General features: G+C 41.3%; 1 protein-coding gene and 1 long non-coding RNA gene across 3 annotated transcripts in view; one reads left to right on the top strand and one right to left on the bottom strand.

Annotated features, from left to right (window-relative positions):
• Positions 1-23,233, top strand: part of LOC105067298 (guanine nucleotide-binding protein G(q) subunit alpha) — a 261,951-nt gene that overhangs the window by 222,562 nt on the left and 16,156 nt on the right. The gene's annotated exons all lie outside the window — the stretch shown is intronic.
• Positions 17,374-23,233, bottom strand: part of LOC123616256 (uncharacterized) — a 41,902-nt gene continuing 36,042 nt past the window's right edge. The window contains exon 3 of the long non-coding RNA XR_006724186.2: positions 17,374-19,748. This is a non-coding gene — a long non-coding RNA (uncharacterized LOC123616256). The remainder of the gene's footprint in view (positions 19,749-23,233) is intronic.

Raw genomic sequence — 23,233 nt, 5'->3', positions numbered from 1 at the left:
TATCACAGCATATAATAGTTCTTGAAGGCAAAAGGAAATAAAAACTTTTCTCCCTTCTCATGGGTTACCTTATTCAGTACCCACGATGCAGTCTTGAGCTTTGTTCTAGTTGTTCTTTTTTTTTTTTTTTTTTTTTTTTAATTTTGCAACCAGCTCCTGTGCCTCTGTCATTAGCCTTTTCCTTTGTTTCATTCTTCCAGCTACCTGGAAAATATCTGTGTCATTGTCTAGCCTTACCACAAGTTATCCCAGGGTTGAGGGCATGGTTTCCTCGGTTACGTATTGAAGGAGGGAGCATAGCTCAGTCCAGCCTCCGCCCAGTTCCACAGCCCTGCCTCACGGCCTGCAGTGGGGAGAGCAGTGATTAGAGTCACTAGTCATGTCTTGCAGTTGTTGATTAAGGAAACTGAACTGAACAGGGTCTTTTAAATATTTGGCATATAAGTAGAAAAACATGTTATCTCAGAATTTTGATTGGCAAGGGACTATCCCATCTTTGGTGTGGGTTTTTCTGTTTTTTCCTTTTTTCTTTTTCTTTCCTTCTTTCTTTTTTTTTTTTTTTTTTTTTGAAAAATAACCTAGTGAAGTTCACTTTTGTTATGAATTTAACAATTGTAGAAGATTTTGGATTTGTCTTGTTTATTTAACACCCTGGTATTTTCTAATTATTCATTGAAAAGCAAAAAAAAAATGATTTTTTAAAAATGTTTAAAGATATTAGAAAGCCATAAAATAATGATTTTTGCTCTGCACATAATGACATTAGGTTTAGACAAATCTTGATAAAATTTGCATGATGGTGTTTTGAATGCCATGTTTAAGTTGCTAACATTGATCTATAAAATCTGAAATATGCATTTTCACAGGGGTCTGCAGAATTCTTCCACGAAAGTATGCTTTTAGAGGCTTTGTACGTATCCAGATTGGTTCCTCTCCTAAGGATACGCTGTTGAGTTATTTTATTTACTTTTATCTGTATATTTATTTTAATGGGCTGTTTTTAGCCTTCACAAACAAAATGATTTGTTTTTTAAAGTTAAACATACAGCCATCTCCTTTGAAAGCAATTTTGGATATCTTTCAAAATTTAAAATACACATATTCTTTGCCTCAGCAGTTTTACTTATTTGTGCACATTTGTACAAAAACTTATGTGCAGAGGTGAAAAGACAGGAGAAAAACTATTTGAACATCAAGATGACTGGCTCAGAAATTATTCAAGCTCTTTAACAAACATGTAAGCTAGATTTACATGTGCTGACATAGAATAGTCTCAAAAGCACAGAATTAAATGAAACAAAGCAAAGCACAGACAGTACATATAGTATATGTCCATTTATCTAAAAGTTATATATACCTGAATACATATTATATATTTGTATGTACATAACATTTTTTTGAAATGATACAGGAAAAATGGGAGGTAACATGGATCTGGTGCAGAAAGAATTCCCACTTTTCTTTGTATATTTTTTAATGTTGAAATTCTTTTACCCTCTATATGTAATTTTCACTTTTAAATCTAGCAATTAATTTAGTTTAGAAGTTTGTACTTTGCTATTTAGTAACCATTAAAACATAGATATGTCATAGGTGTCATTTACGCCATCTAAATATACATCTGCTTTTTCCTTATTAAATGTTTCTTGAATGTGTTCCTTGACATTGTGTTTTAGAACATCTATAATGTTCCAGGGCTTTTAATTTAGTTGCTGCTTTAACTCTTACGTGTTGACGCCTGTGCTGAGTAACTGTAAGGAAAATCATGTCAAAGACACGTGCAACTTGTATTAAAGGAAAGGATTGTTTGAAAATGGGTCAACATAAAATTCCAAAAGCAAATGTAAGGCAAATGTCCTTGTGTGGCAATGCAAACAAATAATTCAGAGATGCTCCCCACTGCTGGAGGGAAATAATCCTCTGTACTTGAGGCTTCTGGTAAACTTTCTGACTTTGACTTGACTTAAATTTATATAATATTTTTAGACTATGTATTTAATCAGGAACTATTACAGTTGGAATGGTTGATATTTGTATCTTTTAGAATTCTGCTTTTAGCCTTTAGGGACATACATTGATTTAGCAGGCTTAGAAAATTTCAAAGCAGTTCACACATACATGGTATTTATTTGGTAGGAAGATACATGTTGATTGGGAGAAACTAAAAAAGGTCTTCAGGTGTTCCTGAAGCTAGTTAATGGACTCTTGGAAGTTGAAAAACCAGTTGATAAAGCCAGTGGGAGCTTTGTATGCGGTTAGTGAAATTGGAGAACATTGGCATAGCTCACGGACCCTCAGAGCTGATGGAAGCCGGAAATGCATTTTTGGTTGATATGGTCCTTATACAAGTAGATAGCCAGGCTGTAATGTGGGCTCTGTGGTGATCGCTGATGGCTCAGTAGTAGTGGTAGAGAATACTGTAGTGAGTATTTTCTGTGCTGGTAAGACTTGGAGACCTGAGCTGTAACAGCAGATTCTGGGGCTCTAGGAGATACAAATGTGAAAGTCATATTAGCAGTTCTCTTCCTAATAAAAAGTATTTATGAGCTGGGGAGGAGGCAGAAAGGAGGGAAAAATGACTTAGTGGTGTAGGAGTAATTGTGGAAATGTGGGGAAGAGACTTTTAACCTGATAGAAAGTTGATGATTATTTGCAGGTCTGGTGAAGGGTAAGTATTGGAGTACCTGAAGTGAGAGAAATCATTATGTAGTCATAGGTCCCTTGGGTATGGTGCCTTTGCAGGTTTAAAAAAATAAATACATAAGGTATAGTTTGTAGTGCTTGGGAAAGAGTCTGATCTGTTAGAAGATAGTTATTACAAATTTTCAGCATGTTTGTGTTTTAATATAAGCAGAGCTTAACTTGAAGGTTCCATTGCACTGGAATAATTTCACAGAGTCTTTGCCTCTCCAAAATCTCATCAATTCCAGTTGGGACCTGAACTTTCAAATATGAGCTCAGTCCTTTAATGCAAGGCTTTGATCCTCAGAAAGTGACACAAGCTCCAAGTAGAGATAAAAAATGAAATCTATGGAGCAAACTTTGACAAGGCACAGTGAAAGCAAACTTGAGGAAACTGAGTGTTTACTAGACTGGGATTGGCTGGGTCTGACAGGAAGGAGGGTAAGAAGGTATCAGAGAATTTTGGAGCCAGAAAAGGATTTCAGTTACCCTTCTCATTTGAGAGGTAAGGAAACTGGAAGCTCACAAATGTGAAGGGGAAGCGAGGCCACCATCTCCTCCTAATTCGTTTTTCCTTAGAGAATGTATCAGTCAGGGGAAAGCCCAGCTGCTGTAACAAAGTGTCCTGAGAAAAGATGGTGGCTTAAAGAATACAGCCATTCATTTCTGTTTGAAGAAAGCCATCCAGCTCAGCACAGCAGGTCAGCACCTCGTAGCCATTCAGGAGCCCAGGTTCCACCAGGTCATTGCTCCAAGTCCCCTGGGGCATGGTTATCACATAGGCAGTGGAAGTTGGGTCACTGCCCCATCAGGGTTTAGCCAGGGGAAAGGAGAGGACAGCATGTGACATTATGTGTGCTGTTTAAGTCCCAGACCAGAGTGGCACCTGTCACTTTGTTCATGTTCCGTTTGTAAGAATTTAGTCATATGATCTGGAATCACTTCTCTTGATGCTCAGACATGGAGTCTAGCTGGGAAGTCATGCCTCTGGCTACAGTTCTGTTATTTTAGAAGGAGGGAGGAACTCATTCAGATGGACAGCAGATGGTCCCCGCCATAGGGGCAGACCAGACTCCTGGTCAGGCGGCTGCCAGCAGTTTTTGTTTTCTGAAATCCACAACCATGCCACATGGTTTCATACAGGTTGGGAATGTAGCCTTGAAGTAAGCGTCCTAATTTGGCATAACATGGCAGGCCTTGGAACCATTTTTCTTGTTAATGACTCCCGCAGATCCCCACATCCTATACAGGACACTCGCATAGCAAAAAGCAGCACTTACCTGGTCATAACGTGCCCACTGCCCAGGACCATGTGGTGTCTGCTGTCAAGGTCCTGTTACGATATGCACACCTGGGAGGAGGATTATGTCAGAACAAGGAAATTCTGCAGCTCAATAATCCTTGTTTTTTTTTAAACTGGGGTCATTAAAATAAAATAGCTGTTATGATTTGGGAACTTGTTTTGAATGTTAAGTGAGATAATACGTACAAATCACCTATGTACAGAGCGTTCCAGGAACGGTGCTAGATGCTTAGGATGCCCTAGCCTATGAGATGCTGCCCGTCCTTCAGATGCTCCCAGCCCAGGGGAGCAGACACTCAGGTAGATGGGCAGTGATGGTGCAGAACAGCAGCAAAGTGTTTCCACCCCAGTACCTGTGGGTGATCTGGAAACATAAACAGAAGGCACCTACCCCTGGTTGGAGGGACCCAGTCTTGAGGAGGTACACCTGGGCTGAGCCTAACAACAGGCAGGAGTTTGCTAGCAAAGAGACCTTAAGATTTTGAACACTCCTTTTTAATTTGGCCTCCCCATACTCCTCCAGTGTTACTTCTCAGTACTCCACTCATCAGGGTTCACAGGGGAAAGACTGAGGTTTTGCCTTCACGGGAGATTTTTTTCCGTGACTTTGGTATCGTGAAGTCGATCTCCATACGCAAAGAAGGGAGAGGGATTTGATAAAGATAACATCCTGACAGGACAGGTCTGGGAGATTCTGCTTTTATCATTTCAAATGAGGAAATCGTTGCAGTATTCAGTGTTTGTACAGAGTGGTTTAACGTTGCGGCACATCCCATCGGCTCATGGACATTTCTGTTAATCCAGGTATATTGGTTTTTCAAGGGAGACTGTTCATTGCTTTTTCTGTCATTCATATAATGCAGTAATGGTTTTAGGAAGCATGCTAAAGAGTAGTAAACACGATCAGCAGATACACACCAAATTGGTATTCTAGACCTCTCTAGGCAAAAAAGTAGTTTTGCCTACATCATGAATGTCATTTAAATTATCAGGCTATACTTCCTTTCTGTCACCTCCAGTCCTGTCACCACAGTCCCAAAAATCCTCCCCAGTTTTATACTTATATGTAATGTAAATATATATATTTAAATATATAAAATTTAAATGTAAATTTGGGGCTACTTGATTGCAGGCATCTTTTAGTCTGTGAAGGCTTATTTGTTCTCTAATTAAAGAGAAACTCGACCTTATCCCTTGTCATTCTGGAAGCAGAGCCATTCGCAGGCAAAGTGAGCATGACTGACCATCTCATAAAAGGATCGACCGTCTATCATCTTAAAGCCAAGGAAACATGTTAGACTCTGGTAAAAACAAAATGAATGCTAAGATGTGCCTTCCACAGCTATTTCAAAACTTCTTAAAAAAAAAATACATATACACACACACGTGTGTGGTGTGTAAATGAATGCATATACCACTGCCCAGTGGTCATACTGAAGAATGTGTAGCTCCACTATGTGTCTGAGCAGAGCAGTGTCACTTCAAACCTGGACTTAAATCCCCTGCTCTACCTATTTATGAAAAAAGAAAAAAGAAATCCACAGTGAATGCAACTAAATTGTCATCTGTTTGAACACTGATTTTGAAATTACCCCCAATTTAAAATCACCCCAGAGGAAGTAAAACAAAAATCACAGGCAGAATAACTTCTATAGAAAGACAGCAAGTTTGCACAAGCCCTCAGGGTTCCAGGGTTTAACCACACAAAAAAGTTCTACAGAGCAAAACAAGGAAACAAAGAGACTAGAATTGGGTGAGAAAACCGAATTCTAGTCTCAGCATCACCAGAAATGCTTTGTGGGTTTTGGAGCAAGTGCTTCAACCTCTGCAGGTCGCAGTTGGATCCGCTGTAAACAGAGGAGGTTGGGTCTGGATGCACTCAGTGTTCCCTTCCTGTTTGCTCCTTCAGGCTTGAGTGGACGTGTGAAGCACTGGTCACATCAGTCCAATCACAACTTTCCGCAGCCTGGCAGTTCATTGACTAGGGAACACTTAGGAGTATCTACTCTACCTGCCCCACTGCTGGTTACTGTAACCCATCCATGACCAAGACACTCCATAGTCTTAGAAAAGTCACTGTTAGATAAGGCTTTCAAAGAACCATTGGAACCCTTTCTTCAACTTAAGTTTTTCAGGTATTTTTAATACTGTTGAACATTCCTGCCTTTTTTACTGAGGAACCTTTAGCGCAGTTTTGCTCAGAGACCTGTGCACACCATGTTTATTTTGTCTCATTGTCTGTTTGACAGTTCAGCTGCAAACAGAAATACTCGCCAGAGTGATTAATGTACAAGTGACTACAGATTTTTTTAAAATGAGGTTTTCCTTCCCACTGGGTGCAGAAGACTTAGAGACAGGTATTTTGACGTCTGCTTCCAAGGGAAGCATTGACAAGCCTCTCACTGCCTGAATGCAGGCACGCCGCACCTGCCGCCATGGTATACCAGGACGGTCACCCCTTCTCAATTTCAGCTTTACGTTTCCCTTGGCAGAGCGGCCTACAGTTCCTGTTGGAATTAATATAACCACTTCGCTTGGGTGGCCTGGTTTTTTTTATTGTTGTTGTGGGATTTTTTTTTTTTTTTTTTTTTTTTGAGATCTCTCTGTTCCTTGCCTCATTTCCTAGTTGTCCTGGCAACTGCCACCAAATTGAAATTACAGGAAATGAAAGGTCTTCCTTGTTTATTGCTGAGGGGAAGGGAGAGCTATTGACTCATATGCAGACTGACACTCAGTATCCACAGGGTGGTGGCGTTGCTTTGCGTGAGGTCACAGCTCTCTAAACCCCGCACCCTCAGCCCACCAACCAACCCCTCCTTATAAAGTTTTTACCTATTTGTGGGCTAAGCACAGTTATTCATGTCTTTCCTTTACTGGGCTCTACAAAACACACTCATCTATCTCAAAGTGCGCGTAAGTTGCTTAAGGGAAAATTAGAGCATCTGCTTGTTCATTTTACTGATTACCTGCCAGGCTCACCTAGATTTAGTCCTCAGGACAGGATGATTTCAAGGCCACATACTTGATCTGAGAAGCCACTCAACCCACTCTAGAACATTTCTTCTGTTCTTTTAGCCATACCTCCACAGAACATGTGGAGTCACTGCAGATCTTAGCAAGGCAAGACCACAAAGAAAGCTGAACAGACTCTTCCAAACTCAAGGTAATAGGCAGACAGTGGACTGGGGGAAAGGGTAGGATATTACTGATTCCCATGCCTGGAATAGTACTGAAAACAGATGCCTAATAGCTCCCTTAATCACCTCTAATTGCTAAGTCGGATTCCACCAATGCTATGTGATGCGTGCTGTTTAGACTACAAAGAAGGAGATTTGTAAAGGGAAAAACTTGGAAAGGCAGAGCAGTCCTGGATCTCCCTTCATTAGACTCATGAGTCGTATCAGTGGTATCACTGCCGCTGTGTTAGACACATGCCATTTTTCACCCTTGTTCAAAATGTCTGCTCCCTCAACGAATATTTCTTCATCACTTGCCAGGACAAGGTGATGTTTGGGTGTTGGGAGAGATAAGAAATAAGTAAAGATCCAGCATTTACCCTCCAAGAAGTTCACAGTCCATTAGGGTTGACATGATGTTTACATGAATACGTAATGAAAAGTCAAGAGGGGTTAATACCACAAGTTATGTTAACACACTGTGTATGATTTCAGAGAAATTTTCCAGCGTGATGAGTGGGGAGGCATTAAGAAAGAGGAAGTTTTACTCTGAAACTTGAAATAGGCCAGTATTCAAAAGAGGGAGGTAAGGATTAAGGGTATTCCAGTCAGAGTGGTGGAAATAAAGGCAGTAAACCAAAACACACAGGCCTATCCAGGAAAGGTTGAGCTTCTCCATTTGGCCAGAGAATAGAGGGCAGGGGGTCAGGCTCTGTGTACCATCTTGGAAGTGACCTTGACTGATTATTTCTTTTTCTGAGTTACAAACTGTTGATAGCCTGATAATTACTAATGGGATTATTATTATCACATAAACCTCTCTTTACATTTAAAATGTTCTTATTAAGGCCCCATCTACAGTTGCTAATTGAGTAAAACTACCTTGGGATTAAAACTGTGGGTAGAGGCATGTTTCTTTGCTTGCTTGCTTGTTTTCCATAGTTTACACTTAGGATTGGGGTCTAAAACATCTGTTCTCAATTATCCTGTAACAAATACAAGGGTCAGTATAATTGAAGCTGTCCATGCCTTAGAAATTTTTCCACATTGATGGAAAGGAATTGTAAGATTACTTTAATATTAATTTGGCATTTATAAAAGGAAAACATTTGCAGCTAATTTTTAATGGAAATAGTATTTTTTTAAAGGTGCGTTTGATATGACTAACCGGGTACCTTTTTGCCCATCAGGACTTCTGTCACAGGATTCCTAAACTGTTTTTGGCTATGGAGACTTTAAGCCCAATCTAGCAAAATATTTGCTATTGTCATATGATTGAGGGGACAACAGTCTAAATTAGTGAAGAAATACAGAATACCCACAGTATTTTTCTTTAGCACATCAAGACCCATTATTGGGTATGAAATCAGTTTAATTGGTCTTGTTAGCATTTTTTTTTTTTAATGCAAGTGGCTGGAATAGCCTAGAGAAGATGTAATTGAGTAGAAGAGAGGACATTGCATATTATAAGGGAAAAAACTGTTTCGGGAAACTTAGTTTGTTTTGTGTGTCTATATGCATGTGTTGCTGGATTGCTATGTAAAGTGTATTTCTTACTTTGGGGTCGTGATCAGTAGTTTGAAAAGCATTATTTTAGAGAAGCGTCAATTTATTTCTTTGAACTGCGTACACAGTGCGTGGAATTCCATCGGCAGCTGTTGGCCTGGAAGATCTGTGTAAGTCTCAGTGTTAGTGACCAGAGAAGAATGATCTGCACTTGGCCTATCATTTGTGTAAATAAATGTTTCTAAAGTACTTCCGTGCTCATCAGGGACTTCTTCCCATACGTACACATTCCCGAGAGAAGGAATGATGAGGACCTGCTAACATATTTAAAGCTTTCTGCCTGTTTTCCTTGAAGATGTTCTGTTACCTGGTTAAGGGAGTTCTCACAAGGGATACATCAGGGTGAACATCCAAGAGCTCTTCTTTTGTGAAGGTCTGGTTGGCACTGGCTCAGTGGTCCTGTGCGCTCAAGCCTTTCCCCCCACGAGGAGCCAGCACCAGTCACGTGTTCTAACTGGGCTCCAAGCAGGAAGGCGACTTAGGCAGCCAGGGAGAGAGAAGAAATGTCAAACCCACGCATAGTATGGAGAGCCTGGCGGCGGAGTGGAGAGTGAGGGTCCCTGCCCTTCCCAAACGCGGAGGCTGAGAACTGGGAGCACGGAGAAGCCAGAAGTGTTGGATACAGCTGAACTTTGGAAATGTCAGGAGCCAGGGTCTGAGCAAGAGACACACCCTCCCCTCGGACCTCTTAAAGCTGAATCCCGCTGGTCCTGAGGGATCGCTCCCTCCCTGTGCTCAGCTGTTTTAAACTGGAGGCTTCTGACGATAATAACAGGAACAGTCCTGATATGGTGCCGGGGCCTGGCTCGGGGTGGTGCCTGGACCACGTGGGACATCTGATCCCTGCCCGGTGAGCTGGTAACCACTTAGTAAACATGTCTCATACATACTTACTTGGGAACTTATTAAACATTTGTCACGTGCATGCTATGTCACTGATTTGCATATTCTTTTTTCATAAGAACACTTGGCATTTCCTCTCTAAAACTAGGGAGGGTTGGGAATCTCAGCCAAGAAGGGTTAATTAACTTTCTCTATTACCTAGTGCTTTCAAAGATGTCACAGCCCTAGAGTCATGGATTTTAGTCTTTAGTCTCCTGAGCTGGGATTTTGAAACTGACCCACTCTTGTCACCCTTCCCAGTTGTTTAACGGGAGGCAGTTTGTGCCCCATACTCACCATAATGCCCACTTAAAGGCATTGGGCTCTACAAAGCTTTGTGCTTGTCCCTGAAATTTAATAGAGAGTGTCAAGGAAGGAGCGAGTGCTAGGTACATCTATTTCCTTTTCCCAGAATGGTAGTGAATCCTTTGATCTTTCCAAGGTATTTTAGGAAAGCCTCAGTCATTTACTATCATTGCCTTGGTTTTAGATTTTCAGCACCTTGAAATGACAGCTTTACAAAAAGGTACTGTTTGAAGTGCAGTGAGATGTAGACTTAAAAACAAAGGTAAACATTGAAGTAGTCCATCTAAAAATAGCTGAAAACATTTATCCTGTTATTATTTCTTTCATTGGATTTTTGTTGCATCTTAAAATGTTATATGGACAAGCCTTTAGAGCCGGAAACTGGAGCCCAGAGAGGTCAGAGGACTTCCCACAAAGTGGCCTTGGGAACCAGTCTGAGAACTAAGTGTCCTGACACGCATCTCTCTACCACGTTGTTCTGCTTAATTAAAACATGGGGCGTGTTCACCGACATCTTAAACATGTTGCTTTTTTTGAATGAGAATACCTTTTTAAAAATTCTTCACCAATTGATATCATCCAGTGTGGCTTAGTGGAAAAAGCATGGACTTGGTAGCCAGGGAAATTCTGAATTGAGCCTCAGATCTCTCCATCTGGGAAAAACTAATACTTCATCTCACAGAGTTTGGTGAATTAATTGTGGTAACGCGAGAACCACCCAGCACAGAACAGGTGCTTGAGAAACAAGCTCCTGCATAAGAAATGCCAGCTCTGGGCACATTCGTAGAGTCAGGGCATTTGGTCTCTGATTCCTCCTGACTGCCCTTGTGTTGTCTAGGAGACGCTCTGGGTGGGGGCGTGGAGACTTCATGCTGCCCTCAGGATACCCAGGGTTTTCTGAATACAGCGTGTGGCAACCCTCTTTCCACACACCATCCCATTCAGTCCCTGTCCCTCATCAAAATTAAGGGTCTTGGGACCCGTTCCCTGCTGGTCTTGCTAATGGTATAAACTAGTGTTCCTCAAAGTGATAATCCCTAAATTACCATTTATCAATGAGCATCAATACAGATTGATGCATTGCGTTAGAATGTCATGTCTCTAGCCAGAGACCTGATCTCATTTAGAGCAATTAGGGTGCTCTCTTGTCATCCCCTAACCAGTCTTAGTATCTTCTTACTAATTTTCTCTTTGCCTTCTTCAGTATGAAGTCTTCTCCTTGACGGAGTACGCAGCAGCAAAGTAGAAGTTAAAAGGTGCTGATTTTGTGTGTGACATTTATCCAGCAATGGGCTTGTCTTTTCCTTGGCTGTCTTGCCTTTTGATTTTTATATTACTTTTTAAATATAAAATAATTGTATTGTTAATTTCCTAAACTATATTAGCCAATTTTTATTATTTTAATAGCCAAGGGAATACGTGTTTGTCATTTAAAATTCTGAATATATGAAAAGCTATAGAAGAGAATAAAAATTCCTTCATTTTCTTACTCTACATTCTCCATTTCCAGATTTTCAGGACTACTACCAGCAGTTTTGTTTACGTCTTCCCAGAACTTAATTTTTTGCACATGAACCAGTACATCTTTTTTTTTTTAAGTTTAAAAATTACTTTGTGTTTTTAATCAATAACGGTTTACAAGGCTGAATAACTAAAAGATGTGTAATTTTTAAAGTAGCACCTCCTCAGCTGCCCCCCACCACAGTCCTGGTAACCAGCAACATGACCCCCAGCTCTGACCTCTTGATTTTTGTTATTTTCTTCACATCTCTGAATGGTGGGTTTATACCACCATTGCTTGATTTGTTAAGTATATTTTCCTTCTATTATGGTGGGTAAAAATCATACTGTCTTAACACTCCTACCCCATTTCTTCTTCTTCCCTCCTTTCAGCATATGTATAGAACAATTTTTCTATAATTCATTGTTTACACCATATGACAATATAAACATTATAAATGCTCATCAGTGAGCTGAGAAGTAGATTGTGATTTCAGTCATTTTGTGGTCAGCTTCCTTTGGAGATAGTAATTGCCTGTGTGTGTGCGTGTGCGTGTGCGTGTCTTGCTAGTTGATTTTTTTCTAATTCATCGACAGATATTTGAAGTCTTTCTAAACATGGTTAACATATCAGATAATACATCAATTCTTTTTTTTCTTTTAATTAGAGGTCTCCCTTCTGGATTCCTTTGTCTCCCTTTTCTAATCAGGACTGGTAGCATCTTAACACACTTCTTCTGGGACCTTGTTTCACCATCATCCTGGGAGTTCACAACTTCTTTCCCGTGTTGAGTTCCCTGGGAGTTTCTGGATCCAATGTTGTCTTCTTTCTTGGTTTATTTCCTTATTTTCCTAGAGCACATCCTCCTGTAGCTTTCTGAGTAAGGGTGCAAGAAATATAGTTTTAGAATTCCATCCATATCTTAAAATGTCCATATTCCACCCTCAAATTTGATTGTTATTTAGACTGGGTAGAGAATTCTCAGATATAAACGATTCTGAAAATATGCTTCCAGTGTTCCCTTTCAAAAATCCATGGCTCTTTTGCTTCCTTATTCTTTATATGCAGCCTGTTTTCATTGGAAAGTTATAGAATCTTTTATTTATCCTAGATATTCTCAAATTTAAGGAAGGATCTGTTTTGGTGTAGATCTCCTACCCCCTCACCCTTCAGCTCTTCTGGGACCCTTTTACATAGAGATTTCATTATAAGAATTTGATTTGATTTTTGATGGAAATTCTCTGTTTTCTCTTGCTATAACTTCTTTTGGCTGAATGGAGGATGTCTTTGATTTTTCCCCCCAGAACTTTTCTCTCCAATTTCCCCTTTTTACTTCGTGACAAATTTCCTGGAGTTATCTTCCAAGCCACCTTTTTTGTTTGTTAGTATTTTGGCTTTCGTCGACTTTCTTTCTTCCTTTCTTTCTTCCTTCCTTCCTTTCTTTCTTCCTTCCTTCCTTCCTTCCTTCCTATCTTTCTTTCTTCCTTTCTTTCTTCCTTTCTTCCTTTCTTCCTTCCTTCCTTCCTTTCTTTCTTTCCTCTTTCCTTTCTCTCTTTCTTTCTCTATTTCTTTCCTTCCTTCCTTCCTTTCTTTCCTTCCTTCTTTCTTTCTTTCTTTCTTTCTTTCTTTTCTTTCTTTTCTTTTCTTTCTTTCTTTCTTTCTTTCTTTCTTTCTTTCTTTCTTTCTTTCTTTCTCTTTCTTTCTTTGTTTCCTTCTTTCTTTCCTCTCTTTCTTTCTCTCTCTCTCTTTCTCTTTCTTTCTCCCTTTCTCCCTTCCTTCCTTCCTCTCTTCCTCTCTTTCTCTTTCTCCCTTCCTTCCTTCCTTCCTTTCTTTTTTTTAACTTCCAGAGCTCTTTTTATTCTCCATGTTTCCCTTTCAATTCAGTAGCCTTTTTTGTTTCAGGATGTTGAAAAATGTTGTTCTTCTTTCCGAGGATTTTTTTGTTTTGTTTTCAAAGTATTTTCAGTTTTCTGCATTGATCTCTGTCTTCTGATTTCCTTTTCTTCTCTCTCTCTCCCTCTCTTCCTCTTTGCTTAGGTTTCTGTTTTTCATGCTGGAAATTTTCTTCAGACATTTGAAATTCCTAGGTATTTCCCAGAAGTGAGGTGGTAAGGAGCTTTCCTCTGCCTGCCTCCTCTTCAGGCAGTTCTCTGAGTTAGGAGTCCAGGTTTGGGGAGTATAAACAAGGCATCATGCAGCTGTTGCTCTCGCCAGTCCTGCTCTCTGTAGGGCCATGAGCTGTGGAATTCGCCTCCGCTGGCTGGTCCTTCCTCTCTAAGGCCCAGGGCACCTCCAGTGCTCCGTGTTCTGAGTGCAAGGTTATCACTTGATTGTCTCAGCCTGACTGAAAAATGGAAAGGTGTTTAATAACATTCAGCTTCCTTTTGGAGTCCGTGTAGGTAGTACAAATTTGGCAGCTGTTCTTCCACATCTGTGGTTGGAGTTGTTTCTCAGTCTCTTCAATTTTATTGTTTCATTTTGTTGGGGTCTCAGGGAGCAGAATGAAGTGAGTAGGTCTTTTCCTGAAAGTTTCTGAAATTTTCTCTCCAATCTAAGTTGCTCAAGTCCTTAATACTACCTAGTTATCTTCGATTATGTGATTTTCTTCACAATTTCTCCTCTCCCCCACATTTTGTCTTTTTTAGAAGTTTTGATCATGGGAAAGCCTCCTTTGTGGCTACAATGATTTTGGAAGTTTCTCACCTTCATGAGAATGCCTTGGCCTAAGGGGTCCAGATCGTATCTTTGAGACTGTCTAAATCTTTTAGGGTCAGTGTCACTTTTAGAGACACAGCTTATGGAATTATACAGAGTCACATCGTAAGTGGATTTATGAAAATGTAGTAATAGATGTTCAGCCATAAAAAGGGAAAAGGAGGGAGAGAGAGAGAGAAAGAGAAAATAAGTTATGCAAAAGGCTCTGGGCTGCCTTTCACGCAGTGAAAGGATGCAGTGAAATACTGTGAGACGGAGAAGTGGAATTGGCTGTTTCCACAGTTGGTCTCAGTTCCTGCTTCCCTCACCTCACGGGAGCAGCTTGCAGTGCAGTGTATGAGCCTCGTGTGCAGTGATTCTAATTCTCTGTTCAGCAAGCCCCCTGATGCCGACATAAACCCAAACAAGACTTCATCCAGTGCTCACCAAAGGAGCCAGGTCCTTTACTACTACGAAGGGAAGACTGGTCTGTGTGAGACGTGTGGCATGGCAAATGGGCTTGGGGCCACCGGTATGTTCCTTCAAAATACACTTTGAAGGGTAATTTAGACTCTGTGTAATTTCTGCCTTGCACCCTGATCCTAATTTTATTAAATTACGTTTCTAAAGTCAATGGAAACATATGTTTAAGACCTGTGCCCCTTTTCAGTGATCCCAGTCACGAACAAGCATATGGTCACTGTCACCCAAAATTTCTTCTATTTTGTTTCTGAACTTCCACTGGACATTCAGAGTTATATCAGGAGCAGCAGTTCCTTACTCATTTCCTTGGCCTTCGGAAGGTGAAAATGTTGGTGGGAGTGGAGGGGGCAGATTGGGGAATTTTCAGTGCTGTTCTTAGAGTTGAATCAAGTGTACAGCTTATAAACTTGCAAACCCGCAGACACATACTAAACCTTTAACAAGTACGGCACAGCTACCAGTCAGTCAGAAAAGAGGATCAGCAAGAGTGGACATTCGCCATAAACGGCATGTGAGCTAGTTTCCAACACACGTCCATTCTTAAAGTTGAATTATTGCTGCCTCACTCCATCTCTGGCACTTTTGAGATCTGTGGTGTCCCTTTCTCTCTCTGGTCCTTTTCAGCAGTAGAATTAGTCCTGATCCCCGCTCCTTTCACCTTTAGTCAAGTCTCCAACACACTGGTATTTGTGGGTTCATAAACTTCAACACATGGATATTGTCTGGATCCCTGAGATTCGGGTCCCAGCCGTGAGCCCTCTCCCGTGGACTCTCTGTAGTCACAGCACGTTAGCTTCTCATGATGATGTGTCTGTGACCACAGACACCGATTCTCTCCCGTGAAGTACTGGCGTTTGCCCAGCTTTTCCCTCACATCCTTCAAAATTGCCTGCTTTCTTTATGATAGTTGAATTATCCACCCACCCATCTTTTTTCTTTCACTGTAAAAGAAGCTGATTTTGTATGATTTTGATGTTCCTGTGAGTTGTACATAAAGGTGTTTATTTCTGTTGGACTTCTCTCTGCTCTCACTTGGTTATTAGTTTCTGGAAGAGATCTTTTACTTCCTTCATAACACTCAGAATACAGTTTTCTGTACATAGTAGAACATTGATACTTCGGATTTTTTTGTCTGACTGCCCAATTTAATAATAAGGTTATATTGCACATGTTTTAGAAAAACATTTTATCAAAATAAAAATCCTTTATTACATTATTACATTTTTATCAGAATAAAGAGCAAAGAGAAGAAGCAAACTCTTCTGTAGGGCAAAATATTGAAACTTTCCATCTTAACAGTTTACAATCAGTTCTCAATTTTTCATTTGGTGTACTTAATGCTTTTTCTGTGGAAAAAATAATATTTAGTCTCTTTGTAAATTTTATAATGCCCTTTGTACCTTCTACATTAGTTACTGTCACACACATTATACAGAATGCCAAGGTTTAAAAAAGCAGGGAGCCCACTGTTTCTCAAAACTTGTCAGTCCAACATAATTGGGCACGTTATAGTTCTCCAAGGAGAGATCTTTTGAGTTGGCCCCCCAAGTATTTGGGTGACTTTCTTGTACCTACCAGTAAGTCATTCAAGATGAGGATACTGGTTTTTTAAGCAGACAGTAAACATTGCTTTTAAAAGGTGCCAGGACCTTGTTCTATCTAGTGTGCACTGTCAGATAAAAGCACTGGGGACAGAACAAGTATCAAATAAATCACTGAAAACTGCAGATAACGCATCAACAGAACTTCAGCCAGAAGTGTACCCCCGGATCCCATGGTCATACCTTTAGTAGATGCACAGACCGAAGCAGAGTGGTTTGAGTTTTTCATGTTTATTTTCCCTGCCCTCCCTCCACGCTGTCTTCAGTCGTCTTGTCTCTCTCTCTCTCTGGAGGAACAGAGTAAAAGCAGACAAAGCAGATCCACATGCAGATTCTTAGGAGTGTCTTATTAACTAAGAATGTTTGTAGAATTATTTTTTTAACTGCATAAAGTAACATAAGAAAATATATCCCCATCTTCAAATGAGGACTATTTCACAATAATTTTATTGGTTTAAAAATGTCAGATGTGTGGTATTAGAGCATGTGGAAAAGCATGTTTACATGTGTGCAACATCTGGGTAAACAGATCTACTGCCCTGACACTAAAAATTAAGCAAATGAATTAAAATGTTGAGTGTCTTTCTTATGTTTCATCCTCCATGATGTGGGGGGAAAAATGGATACATTTTCCTGGGTAGTGGGGCAGGGGGATAAATTTAGAAACTCGGTATCTAACTAAAAATTATAGAGACAAGCTAAATAGGGAGAAAATTAAGGCTCAAAGATATTACAGTGAATTTATCTGGGGGAAACCTTATTTTTGCTCTTATTTCCACATACACGTGGTTTGTCACATGTGATAAATTTTCTGAACATAAATTGAATGTAAAACATATCTATGTGCAAATTTGCTAATGATTCAAATAGTTATGATAGTTACTGAACTCCATACTAGGTGTGTTACTTTAACTTGCTTTTCCTTAGTCTTCCCACCTAGAAAATAAGAGTCACAGCAATGCCTTCTGCTTTGAGCCGGTGTGAGGATTAAGTACTGCTCTGCAGCCAACTATGGCCCCCCAGGCCAAATCCAGCCGACCATTTGTTAATGTACAGCTTGCAAGCTAAGATTGGTTTCTACATTTTTTAAGTGGTTGAAAAAAACCAAAATAGGAGTAATATTCTGTAACACATGAAAATCGTTAAGAAACTTAAATTTCAGCATCTGAAACAAAGTTTTATGGGGACCCAGCGACATTCACGCATTTAAGTATCGTCTATAAGTGCATTCCAGAGTTAAGTTGTTACAACAGAGACAGTGTGTCCTGAAGAGCCTAAAATACTTACTGTCTGGTCCTTTACAGAAAAGTTTGCCAACCCCTTTTTACATACTTAGGTGCTTCGAATAATGTCTGGTGTAGATACACACTAAACAAATGTTAGTTATTATCATTAATGTGATTAAACTTTATACAAAATAAATAATAACATTCATAGAGCTAAAAATACATGTCAGAGTCTGAAAAGTTTCATCATATCTTGTTCCTGAAAATAAGACTAAAAAGAAAAAATAAACTCTGTTAACTAAAGACAGATTATTATTGTTTTAAGAAAAAAAAAGCCTTAGGAATATAATGCACCAAGCTCATTTTGTAAAGGACTTATTTTCAGAGTATCTTTCCATATGAGAAAACGTTCACGGCTGTAGGTTACTGGCTTTCTCGTCATTTTTTGTAAATTTCTTTGTAATTTTCTTGTCATGTGATCAGTTTATCTGCTTACTGCAATGCCACACTTATTCTTTATCTTCATTCTCGTTTTACTTACTGTCTGGTCCTTCTGCAGTCTTTGGAGGAAGAAGAGAGAAAAGGCTTAGAGCCCAAGAGGTAATGATAAGAACTTGTGTGCGATCAAGGACGAGTCAGGCCAAGGGTAACGCCACTGACCAGAGCTCAAAACCGCGGTCCATACAAGCCCTTGAGTTTGTTTCTTTGGACATGAAGCAAACCAAACTCTTATCCAGTACGTATTGTGTTGGCCAAAGAATCAGGCAAATGCTTGTTTCTGGGCCAAACTTGGCCCGTCCATACAGTTTAAGTTAACAAAGAAGATATTTTACCAAATTACTTAGTTTATTTCATTTCACTTCTGTTTTCCCCAGACTTGCTTGGCATACACACCAGGAACTTGCTCAGGCTCCGTCTGATATACTGATGTGTACGTGTTTGGTTTGTGTAGAGCAAATCTCCCTTGCACTTCTTCGGGCTGTTCAGGGTTTCCAGGCTCTGTCGTATCATCCATACCTGTTTTCTTGTTAATCCCTTACCTCTGCATCCCACAGCCTATTTCCTCTTTCTCTTTATCCAAAGTCTCCAGCAGTTTGGCCAGATCCCTATGCATCAGTTGTAGAGCCAGAAAGTGGACACGCGAAACAAAAGAAGCTGACGTTCAGACACACTTTGCTCCTTGCTGACGGCTCTAGTATAGTTTGCAAAATCCATTTTCAGTTTGAGGTGTGGATGGAGGGAAGGTCAGTGAATTGGAAAGTCAATGGTGTGACTACTCAAGGCATTAAGTGTCTGAATCCTAACTGCATTAAGTGAGGAGGGTTATGGGAAAAGAGAAGGAATTTCCGTATGTAAGTTGAGAGCAGACTTGGGCTCACTGGCGTGTGAGCATACCATTAGTGGGATACGCAAGCAGCAGAGGGTCACTGTAAGCGGGAAGATCAGTGTGCTATAAAATAGTCTTTGAAAGGAGGTTGCTGCTTGGTTGCTTGACTGAACGAAAATATTAGAAAATATTAAAGGACATAGTCCTGTCTTCCGTAAGTTCCGTAAAACTGTGGGCTTCCACGTCGTTTCTTCTCACCCGTGTTGAGGCTCTTGCTCCCCGCAGGCTGAGGGTGACCTCCTCTCCTGGCCCTGGCCCTCCAGTCTCTGTCTTCCTCTCTCCCTCCTCCACTCCTCTCCACGCACTCTGGTTTACACCAGTCCCCTGCACCCGGGCCTGCCTGCTCTGTGACCTCATCTCTGCTGGAAATCTCAGACTTGGAGGTAACAGGCAAATATGCTGTATTTCTTTGCTTCTCTAAACATCCTGAGCAGGAAGAATACACTGATTCATACACAGGTAGAAATTATAATATTAAAACCTTCCGGAGCTGACTGCTAGCCTAGAGAGTATGCGAAATCTGATCTCAAATAATCACTTGCAAAGATTTGCAAAGACTAAGAAAATTACGCAGGAAATAATATCTGTCCAGCCGAGTCTAGTATCCTGATTATTTCTGTTCCTGTTGTCTGATTTGGATAGCAGAAGCGGGATGGCTCGTGAGCTGTCCTTAATTATTTCTCATTCCAGCTGCTCTGTTTATATTTGTTATCTGTTGTTTTCTTGGTTTGCTCTGGGGCTGAGAGTTGTTGGGCTGAATCCCAAAGGCCTGCAAGCCCTGTACTTGCCCAGCCTGAGGACTGAATAAAGAGCCCAGAGTGACAGAGACATCAGTGGTTCAGTAGATGGGGGTCTTACATGTCTGCAGTGCAGGGGTCCTGGAGCGATACCCCACTGTGGACAGCCGCTGGCGGACGGGACAGGGCAGCGGTCTTCACTACCTGGGGAAGAGGGAGGTTACCAGTTACAGGTGGAATTGATGTCAGGTTGGCTTATCGGTTACCAGGGAAACCAGATGGGTATGCCCCTCTCCAGAGGCCCCTTTGATAAACTGCCATAGTGGAGATGTTCTGATGTCAGGATTAGAACAGTCACTAGCTGAGGTGGGGCCAGACTGTCGGCATTTACTGATTAGGCTCTGTAGGAAGGTCAGTCCTGGGAGGAGGGTGTGGGTGAAGCAGGGACTGGTCAAGCAGGGGGCGTACAGAGAGCAGGAGAACAGCTGTCTTGGGTGGTGTGATTATATTGAACATTTCGAGAGATTTTTGATGATGCTTCCCTCTAACATGTGGAGAATCTTAGGAAGAAACATTTTCTAAGTGAGCAATTGGCAGAAACCTGGATGATTTTCCAGGTTTATATAAATCAAATGGATCTGGATTAACTTCGTGCAATTCCAGGGAATAGAAAGACTTTTACTGGATTTACAGTTCGGCCAAAGATTTGAGGTAAGCGATTGCCTTACCAAGAGATTCTAACAGTAGTTTGGCCAAGTCTGATAGCGGCTGCTGTTGTGTGCTGGCAAAGCGCCATGCACCCACCATCTCACTGTCCCCCCGAACCCCAGGAGATGTGGGGAACTGAGGTTCGGTCTCTCACCTAAGGTCACAGGAGTATTTGAAGTAGAGCTATGTTTCAAACCGAGGTAGCTCACAGCCCTGCTCCTTCCCTGCGCCCTCCTCCCCTACATAACAGGACCTCAGCACACAATGTGTTTTGTGTGTGTGTTGACATCAGGTAGGACACATAACACCGTGATCCTGCTGGAGATACAAAGTCAAATACTCCAGGCTTTTTCTTAAATAATCCAGGAAGGAAAGAAAGACGTGGGCCAGGCTTGCAAATTATTTTTTTTCATAAGGCTTTGAAGTCGCTGTCTTTTGAGTTGTCACATTTATTTACCCAGTTGATGTATGTAAATGAAACAAATCCCTGACAGAGTGTATTCCTCAGTCCTTGTTAAGGATGTGAATCTTGCAGTGTTCAGCATTTGATAAGCCACAAATGATAATGACTGATAGAGTTTACATCATCACGGATCATTACATTAAAGTCAACTAGTCTTGCTCTTTTAAAATAATGACCTTTAATAAAGTAGTTTATGAGGTATTTAATGTTATGTCTGAGAAGAAATAGTGAAGCTTGTCATAGCAATTAAAAGTGACGAGTGGTGTTTACAGTGTAGTGTTGTGTGAATGCTTCAAGCATAAAATCCTGTATCCTGACCGTCTCCCTTCCTGAAGCAATCAATTTCTGAAGCAGAAACGGTGCTAATAAAAATGGCGCCCGGCGTGGCACACCTTGGCTGCTCGTTTTGCGTCATGTGCAGAATGTAGCAGCAGCCCTCCAGGCGACTAGGCGTTAAAGTTGTGTGTGATGTCTTAACCTGTACCCGAAAATCCGGATTTTAAAATATTGTGAGGCAGGACACAATGTGTATTTTTTCCCTTCTGCTAAACAATCCATTAGTTTACAGCCATGCTCCTGTAACCACTCTATGTCTGTGTTTCTGGACCTCACTCACTGAAGTTGAGTGTGTGGCTTTGGCCTTTTTTCAGAAGAAAGCTCGGGGAACACAGACTCGTAGCCACCTGACTAGCTCCTGGCATCAGTTAGTAACTTTGTGGATCACTCATACCGTCTGCATCTCTGATACCAGAGGGCATTTCTGAGCCTTGGGAAGCTGCATCCCAGTTTCTCTGGGGCAGATCCCACCCTAGGTGACAGAGGAGGGCAACTAGCAGATGACCAGCAGGCCCTCATTGGTGACTCAGCAGTCTGCTTCTAAGTGTCTGGTTTTGACATGTAAAGGCTACGTTCTGATCCTGTAGGGAATATAAATCCACATGGTTTATGGAGGCATTGATAAGAGGAAGCAGTATCCATTGGGAGAGGCAGGCAGGTGGGTGACTTGAATCATGGAAATGAATTAAGGGTCTCTGTCTAAATTGTATTCTTTGCTAAGAAAGTAAGTGAATTTTGTGAGAACCTGTATTTACTGGCAAAATAACAAGGCGTTGCAAAAGATACCAAAATGAATGTTCAGATCTCTGGTTTAATGCTGACTTTTGCTGGAGGGAAGTACCGACTTGGCAGCGAGCAAAGGCTGCAAAGCGTATAGATGTATGAAATATTGTCCCTTCAGGTCCACCGGTAATTTTTTATGCAGAGATTTGGGCCAAGTCATAGCCTGAAGAAAGCCAGCTTCCTGTTGGGGTCTTGGGCCGTGTCCACTGGATCCGGCCTTTTCCTCCACAGGAGGGAGGTTTGCACGTGAGCCAAGAGGAAAGCAAATAATTGCGTCTCAGGGAGCTGCACTTGAGATGTCTGATGGGGTTTCCTGTTGGACTCTGCTACCTGCCAGCACTGGAAACCAGCCGGCACCGAGACCGCCGGACAGGTTATTTCGAGAGTGGCAGGGACTAGACTGGAGGGCACGTGTTCTTCATGGAACTTAGCGTGGTTGTGCCTCCCAGCCATCACTGTAAGATGCAAATGAGGAGGAAATACTTCACATTCTCAACGTGGAGAATCTGCTTACTTGATGTCCAGGTTGCAGAGATGAGAAGCCCCCATGACCTCTTTTGTACAGAACTTCCCTAGATCTTGCGTCGGTCCTGGCCTTTAATTCTCCTTTGCGTGTGTTCTCTTTTCCTCCTCGTAATCGCTCCATCCCTCAAGCTTCAACTCAGAATTACCTTGCTTTTAAGTCTTCCCTAGTTAAACCTTTCCTTCTTGTGTGACCACAGCCTTTTTTTTTTTTTTTAACCACTCTTAACGGCCCATCATGTGGACCTGTAACTACACATGACACTCCTGTCTGCCTCCGTCCTCAGGACGCAGGCCCTCTCGCAACCCACTGTCATTCCCAGCGTCTCGCCAACCCTCAACACGTGTTTGCTGAGTGACGGGCACCAGCATGGAACAGGACAGCAGGTGCTGTGGGTGGGAGGAGGGGCCCGTCCAAAGGGGATTGGGGAATGATTTTGGGGGGAAGTCAGGTCGATCTGGGTCTTGAAGAATTTGGAGAAGGACAGCATTGAAGACCACAGGTCAAGAAAGTGTAGTCACGCTTATGTGACATAGTGACACAGAGTCCTTTTATGTGGAGAGGGAGCATTGGTGAGGGGTCAGGTTGAAGATGTGCACTGGGCTCAGGCAGTGCTGAGCTGTAAGCGCCACACTGAGGAACTTGGGCTCTGCCCTGCAGGCAGCGTTAGTCAACCATGTGTTAGCAGGGGATTGCATAAAACAATATTTTCTGGTGATTAGAGATTTTTTTGAGCTATGATAAGATATTAGCTCAGATATACAACGTAACGATGTATATATTGTAAAATGTGTCTGTATATATCACAAAATGATCACAGCAATAAGTCTAGTTAACATTCATCACCATACATAGCTACGATTTTTCTTATGATGA

Source organism: Camelus bactrianus, chromosome 4 (genome assembly GCF_048773025.1).
Source record: "Camelus bactrianus isolate YW-2024 breed Bactrian camel chromosome 4, ASM4877302v1, whole genome shotgun sequence".
Taxonomy (NCBI): domain Eukaryota; kingdom Metazoa; phylum Chordata; class Mammalia; order Artiodactyla; family Camelidae; genus Camelus; species Camelus bactrianus.
The sequence above is the reverse complement of the archived record's forward strand: the minus strand, read 5'-3'. Positions and strand labels throughout refer to the sequence as shown.